This window comes from Sarcophilus harrisii, chromosome 1, assembly GCF_902635505.1.
Source record: "Sarcophilus harrisii chromosome 1, mSarHar1.11, whole genome shotgun sequence".
NCBI classification, from domain to species: Eukaryota; Metazoa; Chordata; class Mammalia; order Dasyuromorphia; family Dasyuridae; genus Sarcophilus; species Sarcophilus harrisii.
Genome location: NC_045426.1, coordinates 227,144,805 through 227,157,397, shown reverse-complemented (window position 1 = coordinate 227,157,397; position 12,593 = coordinate 227,144,805). Strand labels below are relative to the sequence as shown.

Genomic DNA, 12,593 nt, shown 5'->3' with positions numbered 1-12,593 from the left:
ATTTTTTGTACATATAGGTCTTTTTTTCCTTTTTTATGATTTCTTTGGGATACAGACCAAGTGGAGACACTGCTGGATCAAAGGGTATGCACAGTTGGATAGTTCTTTTGGCATAGTTTGAAATTGCTCTCCAGAATGGTTGGATCAGTTCACAATTCCACCAACAATATATTAGTGTCTCAGTCTTCCTTACAACATTTATCATTATCTTTTTTCTGTCATCTTAGCCAATCTGATAGGTGTAAGGTAGTACTCAGAGTTCTCTTAATTTGCATTTCTTTAATCAATAGTGATTTAGAGCATTTTTTTCATATGACTAGAAATAGCTTTAATTTCTTTTTTCTGGAAATTATCTGTTCATATCCTTTGACCATTTATCAATAAAGAATGGCTTATATAAATAAAGTTTTAAAATTTTTTATTTGTTGTTATTTCAGAAATAGTAAGTATTCTTATTTAATTTAGTCAATTGTTCAAAAAAAGAGTAAATTTGACAAAGTATTTTTCCCCCCTGAGGCAATTGGAGTTAAGTGACTTGCCCATGATCACACAGTTAGGAAGTATTAAGTGTCTGAGGCCAAATTTGAACTCAAGTCCTCCTTTCTTCAGGGCTGGTGGTATCCATTGTGCCACCAAGCTGCCCCAATTTAGCAAAATTTTAAGTTTGAATTAAGGATAGTTACCAAAAATATGGTGATATATTACAGAAACTTACCTTTATTTTCTTTAGATCAAGAACTTATGGAACTCCTTTGTTTTTAAATTGAATCTTAGAACTGATATTTTTTTCTTTGGCAAAAATGGCAAGGAGATCAGGTTTCCCATTGTAGAAAGGAAAAAGGGGAGCCTAATATGGTCCTGTATACCCACAGAAACTGTAAACATTAATTTTAATCTTGCTAAGTTTCATTAAAATTCATGTGAAAATACTTTTTTTTTCAAAAAAAATGTTTCTTCCCCTTTATTTATTTGTTTGTTTATTATAGCTTTTTATTTACAAGATATATGGATGGGTAATTTTTCAGCATTGACCCTTGCAAAACCTACTGTTCCAATTTTTCCTCTACTTCTCCTCACCCTTCCCCTCAGATGGTAGGTAGACCAATACATGTTAAATATGTTAAAGTATTTGTTAAATACAACATATGTATATATATCCATACAGTTATTTTGCTTCACAAGAAGAATCGGACTTTGAAATAATGTAAAATTAACCTGTGAAGGAAATCAAAAATGCAAGTGGGCAAAACAGAGGGATTGGAAATGCTATGTAGTGGTTCACTCTCATTTCCCAGAGTTCTTTTGCTGGGTGTAGCTGGATCTATTCATTATTGAACAAATGGAACTGATTTGGTTCATCTCATTGTTGAAGAGAGCCATGTCCATCAGAATTGATGTAGTATAGTATTGTTGTTGAAGTATTTAATGATCTCCTGGTCCTGCTCATTTCCATGTGAAAATACTTTTGCTACTTAATAGTAGTAATTCAAATAGGTGTCAATAATTAATTTAATATACTTCTATGATGTGATGGGGGTTTGGATTCTGGAGCAGATATTGACTTTATTTTTGCCAGTGGCCCTTCTGAGGTGTTCTATCTACAACTTCATCCAAAAGATGATCAGTTAGTCAACATATTAAGTCAACTTATTAAGTGACATTGTGCTAAATTCTAGGGAATACCAAAACAATAAGAACAGCAACCAAGCAAACAAAGTAAAATAATTCCTGCTCTTAAGGGGCTTACATTCTAGTGGGGAAGATAGCATACAAAAAAACTACTTGCAAACATGATAAATACTGAAATAAATTGGAGATAATCAACAGAAGGAAGATACTAATATTGGTGATTTTAATTGAGATGAGAGAAATCAAAGAATCCAGGAGAAAAGAAAGAATTCTATACCTGGAATAGATTGTAGCAAGAAAGAGAGAAAGCAAGAATTAAGGTGACGTATAAATAGAGTGAAAATTATAGGTGCCAGAGATAAGAACATAGAATTGATTTGGAAACAATTAGTTATGATGATTTGAGAGAAGATAAAATTGAGAGTGATTTCAACATAACAAACTTAGATGACTTAGAGAAATGTAATGTCCCCCAACAGGAAAAAAAGTTTCAAGGATTAGGAATTTTAGGGGAGGTAGAGGATGAATTCCATTTTGGTGACAGGATAGCTAGGTTGAGCCAGTGAAATTGCACACTCAAGAAATATCTGCAAAGTCAGGAGGGGACCAAATTATAAAGGACTTTGAATTACAGAATATTTTGTATTTGATCCTGAAGTAAATAGGGAGCTAATAGAATTTATTGAATAGGTAGGTATAAAGGGCAAAAATACACTTTAGGTAGATTAATTTAATAACTGAGAGGAAGATGTCCTGGAGTTGGGAAAGACTTGAGTCAGGAAGACCAATCAACAACTTCTTGCTATAGTTTAGGCACAAAGTGATGAGGTCTTTACTAGAATAGTAATAGTAACAGGAGAGAAAGTGAGGCATCTAGGAGATAAAACAATGGCAGAATTGATAAGACTAGACAACAGATTTAATATGGGGAAAGAGTAAGAGTAAGGATGAAGAATTACATCTGGATTGTGAGTCTAGATGACTGAAAGAATGATGGCACACAATAACACAAATGTTCAGAAGATGGAGAACTTGGGGAAAGATAGTGAGTTCACTATGATGTCTGTAGTTTTCTTAATATTGAATCAATCTTGTATTCATGGAATAAATCCAACTGAGCAACTTATATAATTTCTTAAATATGGTGCTATAAACTTTTTGCTAGTATTCAATATTTTTGTTTAGATGTGTGTTAGACCTACTGATCTATACTTTTCTTTCTCTATTTTATTTTCCCTTGGTTTGAGCATCAAAAATATATCACAGGACTTTTATAGGATTCTACCTTTATATTTTTGCAAACAATTTATAAAATATTAGAATGATTTGTTTTATAAAATTTGCTTTCAAATTCACTTAGACCTGTTTTTTCCCCTTTGGCAGTTCATTTATTGCTTATTCACTTCCCCCCCCCCAATAAATAGTTTTATTTAAAATTTATATTTCCTGTTATGTAAATTTGAGTATTTTTATTTCTTTGTTAGTATTCATCTATTTCCAAAGTTGTTGGTTTTGTTGGCAAAGGCAAAGTAGTTTCTAATAATTTCCTTTATTTACTATTCACCCACTGCAAATTTTATTTGTCCATTATTCTTTTGGTTTTTAATAGAAAATTTGCTAAGTCTGTTGGTTTTATTTGTGTTTTTTTAAAATCAGTTCATAATTTTAGTTCTTTTTGAATTTCATTTTTCTTTGAATTTCAAAATATCTATTTTAGCATTTTTTATTCATTGTTTTCTTTTGGATTTTTAAAAATACTATTTGCCCAATTCTTTTCATCCTTTTCTCTTTTATTGATGAAAGTCTTTAAGAGACATAAATTTGCCCAAAGGACTGCTTTGGCTGTAACACAAAAGATTAAAAAATTTGAAATATTTCATGAATTTGCAGGTCATCTTTTTACAGGGACCAAGCTAATTTTTCTGCTTTGTTCCAGTTTTAGTATATGTATATTGCCAAAATGAGTACTCTTGATCTTTTTTTGTAACTCTGGTCCCACATCCTTACCTGTCTACTGAACATCTCAATCTAGCTGTCCTATCACCAAAATGGAATTTATCCTCTACCTCCGCTAAAAGCCTTACTTTTCGAAACTTTTTTTTCCTATTAGGGTCTTTACAATCCTCTAAGCCATCTAAGTTTGTTATGTTGAAATCACTCTCAATTCTTTCTTTTTTTAAACCACTATAACTAGTTTCCAAATCAATTCCACATTCACACCTGTACTTTTCACTCTACTTATACAACCATCACTTTAATTGAGACTCTCATTCTCTCTTGCCATAGTCTATTGTAACAGATCCCTAAGTGGTCTCTCTGCTTCCAGGTCTTTCTCCTTTTGATCTAACCTTTACACAGCTGCCAAAATATCTTTTTAAGGCACAGACTATATGACTCCTCTATTCAAAAGTCTTTACTAGCTCCCTATTATTTCTAGAATAAAATAAAAATTCCATGGTCTTAGATTCAAAACTATCTACTCTCTTGGTCCAATCTACCTAGCCATATTTTATATTATTCCTCTTCCCATATATTACATTTCTTTTAACTGAAATATGGATTTTTTTATGGGATAATAAATTTAGAATTGGAAAAAAACCCTACAGATCAACTTTAATATACTCATTTTATATATGAGGAAGCTGATATCCAGGAAAAGTTAAATGAGTTATCCAAGATCATACAATTAGTAAGTATATAAAATAGAATTTGAACCCAGATTTTCTTGACTCCAGTACCCAGAGTTCTCTCTACTATACCACATCATCTCCAATGTGGTACCATTAGCTTTTCATTTCCCTTTTTGTGTTAATAAACACAAGGCCCATACTTGGAATTCATTTATGAAATGTACTTGCACTTAGATTTAGAATTAGTAAGATCTGAATTGTCTCAATTTAACACTTCTTGCATGATATTGGGCATGTAATTTAACATCAGTGAATTTCAGTTTTTTATTTGTAAAATAGGCAGTCAATTCCTCCTTACCTGCTCTTATAATCTGCAGGTAGGTGGCTCTTTCTGGCTCAGTAGCCAATCATCTTCCACATAACTCTTATCATAAGAGAACAAAGGACCAATCAGGAGCTTCTATGTCATAAATATTCTTTGAGGAGAGGATAGAGCGTATGTACCCAGTAAGAGCACCTGTCCATTTCCACTGGAAGTGCTTCAATCCATTTCATGCAAACAAGGGTTTACAAAAATGATCTCTTTGCTTTATATTATAATTCTCTGAGGTGGGCGTTATTTTTATTCCCAGCTGGGATTGCCGGTGGAGATTTCAAGAAAATTAGAATTTCACAATTTACCATGCTCTGTTTCTTCTGTTGTGCTCCTTGCTTTTTCCAAGTTTCCTCTCTCCCTCTCCTCCATCCTCCTTCTTCTCCTCTCTTCCCCCTTCACTCCCTACCTGTTCATTCCTTTATATATAGAGAATTATCCATATAGGATTCTGTACATAGAATGCCCTTTGTAGAGGACGTTTACCATTACTATACCTTTTCTTTGGCTTTGGCTTCCCTCCTTCACACTGACAGTAGTCCCATGTATTTCATTATTTCTGCACCTGTCCTTGACTCTTAAATATTTGCCACTTAACTATTATATCACCACAAATTACAGATTAACCCTTGCTGTCCTGACTGCTGTTGCTCAAAGTTGATGAGTCTTTGTAGTTGCCTTTATGAAAGAGAAGGTTTGTACAACTTCTACCAACTATCATCTTCCCAGTTGAAGCCAGGTGGCCACATCTGATTTTAGAGAAAGGGGACAATTTCCCTAAAGGAGTGGACAAGACCACCCTATCTTAAGTCAATCAACATTTTAAGACCCTAGATCCTACCAGAGGGGCTCATGTCAGTAAGCAAAGAATGCTTAGGGTATCTTACTCCCTAGCAAATTCTAACAGTAACAATTAATACTTACATTGTGCTTTAAGTTTTACAAAATGCTTTTTATGTGTTAACTTATTTGATCCTTACTACAGTCTTGTAAGGTAGGTTCTATTATATCTCCATTTTGTATGTAAGAAAACTAAGGTAAGAAGATGTTAAGGCACTTACCCAAAGTCACATAGTCAGTAAATGTCAGACACATTTGAACTTAGATCTTCTTAACGTCAGTTCCTATACCTTGCTACCTATCTTCCTCGAATGCCTGTATACTCTTGGGTTATGGTCCTAAAGGTTCCCAGAGCAGCTTTCTGCTTTATTCAATTCTTTGCCCTTCACCTTGCCACTGTTTCTTTTCTCTTAGTTAACTCCAGAAATGTTCTTCATATTCTAACTCTTTTATCTTCTCAAATAGTTTCCTTTTCCTCTTAAGAGTTGGGTTATGGGTCATTGGCTAAATTTGCACCCAACTGAAATCATTTCTAGTAATATCCTTGTCCGTGGAATCAAAGTTGCTTTTTTTTTTTTTTTTTTTTTTTTTTTTTTTTTTTTTTTTTTTTTTTTTTTTTTTTTTTTTTTTTTTAATTTAGCATTTGGGGAGGGATCAGAGAATTGGGTTGGCCAAGGTATTCAGCCATTCTCCAAAACACTAATTCTGTTTGTGTAAGTTCATTATTCATAGCTCATTCTTCATGGGCATCTGTTTATGACCTAAAAACTCCAAAAGGAAAATTGGTCCCAACATTTCCATTTTCTGACATTTCCTTACACTTGGAATTGATTTTTATTTTGGAAGGTGGTTAATAGAAAAGGAAGGATAAAAAAGAAGTATTGTTTCATTTCCTTGATGATCCAAAAGACTTTCTTTGTAAATCTGTTTTCCTTTGTGTACATTTGATGATCATACAATGTTAGCAGGATCAAATATTTGTAGGAAATTTTCATTTATCTTAGAACATAGGCTATATATTCTCAGCATATATACAAAGGGAGAGAATAAGTGTTTATATTGCACTAACTATGTGCCAGGAACTGTGCTAAGCATTTTACAAATATCATCTAATTTGAGAGCATTATTCCTTCTTTCTGTAGGCAGAGCTTCAGGTGATATAACTACTTGTTAAAAGTATTAAAATAAGTCTGTGATGTGCATTATCAATATCAGCTGCGTTGGAGGAAGAAGTTGTATGAGAAATAAATGAAGGGAATCCTTCATATTGTACCTACTATGTGCTAGGCACTGTGCTAAGCACCTTTTAAAGCATGTTTTAATTTTTCACAACAACCCTGTGAGATATGCTCTATTATTATTCCCATTTTATAGTTGAGGAAACTGAGGCTAACAGAAATTTAGTGACTTGTCTAAGGCAACACATCTAATAGTATCTGAAGCTAGATTTGAACTTAGTTTTTACTGACTCCAGGCCTACCATTTTATCCACTTTGGCACCAGCTGCCGTTGAATAATGTCTGTTTAAATAGTACCAAGACATGTATATTCCATTATTTAAAAAATGAGATAGCATGGCAGAGTGAATTAGAGAGTCAAGAAGTTCTAGGGTCAAATTTTGTCTCTGACACCTCTTGGCTGTGTGAAATTGGGAAAATCACTCAACTTTTCGGTGTTCCAGGCAATTAGGGCTCTAAATTGCAGAGAAGGTGCAGTCCTGCATTGTTGGAAGGATAATCTTCATCTGGGAGTTTCCTGTAATAATGAAATCACAAGGTCTAGACCCTTTCTTATACTTTAAAAATACATTTGTCCTATTTAATTGAAGTTATGAGGTCTATTTACATTTCTTTAAAACTTGGATCAAGAAACTTAATGTGATTTAAATTATTATTTACAGGCAAAGAGAAGCTGGTACAAAAGAGACGAGTTCATTTTCTCTAATTTTACCCCATCCTACCTTAAATTTTACCATTCAAAAGCAACAAAGACAAAAGAAAAAAACATGGGAAGGATAAAGATGAAAAAAAAAATTGTCTTTTTCCCTTTTAGCAAAATGGTTAATTTGCAGTTTAAGTCTTATAATAGTCACATTGTCTGGACAACATCTGCATTTTATAACATACTTTGTGACAGCTACTTATACTATTATCTGTTGTGTATTTTATAATGTGCTCTCTGCTGAACTCTTCAGGAATACTAGTCCAGAGAAGGGTATCCAGAATAACTAGATTTATTTCTGGGGCCTCTGTCTGAGAAGAGATTAGAAAGACTAGGGCTGTTTAATTTGGCAAAAGAAAGAGTAACAGGGGATATGATATGTACATTATATAAAATGATGAATGAAGAAAAAAGAAGGCTTTTCAAGCCCCTTATTTGTCATTACAACAGACACTTAAAACACTCCTAGATACCCCCTCCCCCAAGAATGGAGTTAACACATGTAAACAGATCATTGTTGCAGATTGGGATGGAGGTGAATAGCATTATTATTGTTACTACTACCACCACTACCACTAGTAGAACTAGTAGTGGTGGTATTATTATAATAATAACTTTTATGTGGTGCTTTAAGATTTATAGGGCACTTTTCATCTATCCGTTCATTTGATTCTCTCATTATTCTGCTGACTCCCCTCCTACCCACCTCCCCATTGATGGTAAAACTCTACATGGATGTATTTATATAAAATAGCACCTATAGTTACATTAGCAAGGATCAGTTTACCAGGGCTATCAATCCTACTTTAGGGCACTGTGACAAGGTTGGCTATGCTTCCTGTTTCCCCAGGGAGGGGGCCCCAGACGGTTTGGCACCAGGCCCCTCTAAGGGGAGTCTGAGTTTCCAACAGCCTTCTCTCCACAGAAGTCAGGGGCATGTGAATCCAGCCATAAAGTGGAAATGAAACAGCGGTGGGGGACAGAAGTGTGAACTACGGAGGGCCATTATGAATATAGAAGACCAAAAAAAGTTATTTTAAGGGATGAAGATGAGGTGGTCCATCCTGAGAAGAGGACAACTGAGTAAAATTTAGCAAGTTTTGTGTGTTCTCTGGACCTTTGATGCATTCTTGGAAGGGGAGGGAAGGTATAGTACCTAAATGCTGTAAGTGTGTGAATGTACTGCTGAAAAAGAACGACATAAAATCTGACAGCTAATGTTACAGATTAGGCCCAGACTCTAAATAAACCTAGGTATTGCTCACAATTCTCCTATAGACTCTGGCAAGTCTGGGACCTTCTTTCAGAATGGATTTCTCCTCCCATAGAGAGACCACCATCCTAGCCTGTACCTCCCAGGGGGTAGGGGTTGGGGGGCATGTTGTATGGATCAATAAGTTAATGTCTGAAAAGCACTCAAGTCCTAGAACAAAAGAGAAGCTCCCTTGGGGCATTTTTGCTGTAAACAATCAAAAGCTGACCCACCAGGGTGGGGAGGGAGTGAATGCCTCCTCCTTCCATCCTTCTAGCCCTCCCACCCAGTTCCTAAAGCAACTGTAATTTAACTCCCTTCTGCAAGGCTTTCTATCATTGGCTCCCCCTAACCCCCTACTCCCCAAGGAGTTTGTTTTTCACAGTTAGCAAGTGTAGAAAACCCCAATTTAGAATTTTCTTAGTGTTTATGTGTATAAAGGAGCACTCATTGGGGTAGTTTTCTTGATGACTTTCTGGGCCCATTTTTTTCTTTTTCTTTAGAGCTGGATATGTCATTCTCAGGCCTACACTGCTCATGGGACTTTTTACCCACAGAGGGAGTCAGACATGAGTTGGCAAAAGAGAAGAAAGGATATATCTGTCATCTGAATGGTTTTGGATAAATCCCTTAAGTTCTACTTGTTTTAAGTTAGGTATTTATAAATTGCCAGAAGTGTGAGAGATTTTGAACTTGTCTATTCCAAACCTTTTTTTTTAAATTTAAATTGAAAGTTAATAAATATTTAGGAATATAGTGGCCATAACATTGGATCTGCTGTCTGGATAGACCCGAGTTCAACTCATACTAGATATCTTACTAGGGGTGTGATTCTGGTCAAATCATTTCCCTTCACTTTGGTTTCCTTATTTTTAAAATAGACATAATAGAATCTAGCACACTAGACTGTTGTGAGGAACAAATGAGATTATATATGTAAGGAGTTTTGCAAATTTTAAGAAAGTGTTGTGGAAAGATGAGCAGCTGCTTTTAAAAGACATTCATTAAGAACTAATATCATTAATGCCTTAGCTGGGCTGGTCTTGGTTTTGTCATATATTGGGCCTGCTGATCACCAAGGTCCTGTCCAGCTTCATTGCCTATAGTCCTATGAGTAAAATACATTCCCTAGGGATGCTCTGAGGATTAAGATAATCATAGTTGCAAAGTATTTTGAGCCCTGGAGAGAGAGAGGAATTACCTAAAACTTTCCAGTCTTTTTTTTCTTTTTTTGTGGCCACATCAAAATGAACAGCCCTAAAGAATTAGAAAGAGGAGCTTACTGATTGGCAGATAAGACCAAGCATCTGGAAAAAGGATAACTGATCAATCTTAAATTGACTGGCAATATCCCTTTCTGTGAATGCTCCAGAGGTACAGTGTTCATTAGTGTCAGTGTTAAGGGAGTGTTGTGGGCTTTGCTGAAATGCCGGCAAAAGCCACCAGCTTTTTGTCTCTGTCTCATTGTTTCTTTTTCTCTTTTTATTTTTGTTCAGTTGTGCACAACTCTGGTTATCCCATTGGGGTTTTCTTGGCTAATATACTAGAGTGGCTTGCTATTTCCTCCTCTAGCTTATTTTACAGATGAGGAAACTGAGGTCAACAGGGTTGAGTGACTTGCCCAGCTAGTAAGTACTGAGAGATTTGAACTCTTGAAGACCAGTCTTCTTGTTTCAAAGCCCAATGATCTATCTATTGCACCACCTAGCTGTGGTGTGGGATTTGCTATAATGCTTGCAGAGGCCACCAACTCTTTCTTGTTTCTGTCACTGACTCTATCCCTGTCTCTATCTCTCTCCCTTAATACTCTTCTAAAGTTTACTGAAATTTCACCAGCAATTTGCATAGCCAGGTACTATCTGGAAGTTGAAGCTGGGCATTATGGGAATTGAGAAGACAAATATGAAACAGTTTTTGCATTTGTATTTCTAGTATCAGAAAGACTTAGCAAGAGGGGCTGATCATATCACAGAGGGGCACACTTAGTTAAGGTTAAGGACAGGGGAATGGAATTCAATGACCCTAATTTATCTAGGAATAGGAACAGGGAGTTTCCAAAGAGTAAGATAAGTCAGAAAATCTTACTGTTGCTCAAGTAGCCTTTTTGTACATCAGAAAATTTTAAGATTAACTAAAAATAGAGTTGAGATTGTATTATCTAGCTTTGGGGTTTATTGGTTTAGGTATTTTCACTCCAAAGGAGTGAGCTACTTAACTATTATAACTATTGTTATTCTTATTTTGAAGATGAAGAAACTGAAACAAAGGTTAGCAAATGTCTAAGGGATGATTTGAACTCAGGTTTTCTAGCCTCTAGGTAGCATCCTATCCACTGTTTTACCTGTTTTCCTCTAAAAACTCTCAAAGAAAATAATACTTTTCAGATGAGACAGAGCTTCAGCAGGTCACTGTTCTGGAGATGAGATCTTTCAGTGGCATCAAAATGGTATTCTTCCAAGCTGAACAGTAGCAGAGGAGATATGTGGTGTAACAATTCTAAGGGAGTTTCTGAACTCCCATGCCATGGAGTCGTGGGAGGGAGAGGTAGGAAGCAGTGAGGCATAGTGGACTGCTGTAAGGTTTCAAACTGAGGATTCTGAAACTCTGCCTCATCTTGGAACATGAGCTTTCTAGGGATTTGCTCAGGGAAGAACCCTAATGCCTTTCCCACTGGGATGTCAGTCCTGAGAGGTTGTATTCCTTGGGTGGGCTGGGCATGAGTCTCTTGCTTGACTTGTTCCTGACACCTACTTGACTATTCTGTCCCAATTAAATACTTTGTTATTTTATTTATGGTTCTTGCTTCTTCTCTTAATAGATTTAGCATTTCTTGGAGGTTTGAGCCTAAAAATAACTACACATCTATTGAAACTTGTAATCTATTGGAAGTCTAGAAGGAGTGATTTCATGAAGTTAAAAAAAAGTTTTAAACAGTGGCCTTGATAACAGTGACAGTAATAAAATGGAAGGTTTCTGCCCATAGAATTCAACAATTCTAAAATGATTTCCATATATATATATATATATATATATATATATATATATAAAAACATAACTCTAGAATAAAAGGCATTATTATGTTAAGATAGAGTCCTGAATTTAGCATGCTATTCATAGACCATTATGATATATTTGTAGGTAATTCCTATCTTCTAAATGCTTATTTCATTATTTTGAAATGTCTTGAAATAGTATGTTAGAAGGCATGTTCCTCAATGCAGTCACAGTAATTACTTTGAAAGAGAATTGGTATCCTGTCAGATTGGCTAAGATGACAGGAAAAGATAATGATGAATATTGGAGGGGATGTGGGAAAACTGGGACATATACATTGTTAGTGGAGTTGTGAACGGATCCAACCATTCTGGAGAGCAATTTGGAACTATGCTCAAAAAGTTATTGAACTGTGCATACCCTTTGACCCAGAAGTGTTTCTACTGGGATTATATCCCAAAGAGATCTTAAAGGAGGGAAAAGAACCCATATGTGCAAAAATGTTTGTGGCAGCCCTCTTTGTAATGGCAAGAAACTGGAAACTGAATGAATGTCCATCAATTGGAGAAAGGCTGAATAAATTATGGTATATGAATGTTATGGAATACTATTGTTCTGTAAGAAACGACCAGCAGGATGATTTCAGAGAGGCCTGGAGAGACTTACATGAACTGACGCTAAATGAAAGGAGCAGAACCAGGAGATCATTATACACAGCAACAAGAATATACGATTAATTCTGATGGACATGGCTCTCTTCAACATTGAGATGATTCAAACCAGTTCCACTTGTGCAGTAATGAAAAGAGCCATCTACACCCAGAAGAGAGCCATGGGAACGTGGAACACAGCATAGCATTCTCACTCTTTCTGTTGTTATTTGCTTGCATTATGTTTTCTTTCTCAGTTTTTCTTTTTTTCCTTCTTGATCTGA

At 35.4% G+C, this 12,593-nt stretch overlaps 1 non-coding gene across 1 annotated transcript; it reads right to left on the bottom strand.

The window, feature by feature from the left end:
• Positions 1-3,489: 3,489 nt before the first annotated feature.
• LOC111719308 lies at positions 3,490-3,597 on the bottom strand. Its single transcript, XR_002769499.1, has one exon. It is a non-coding gene; the product is annotated as a U6 spliceosomal RNA (small nuclear RNA).
• Positions 3,598-12,593: the final 8,996 nt, after the last annotated feature.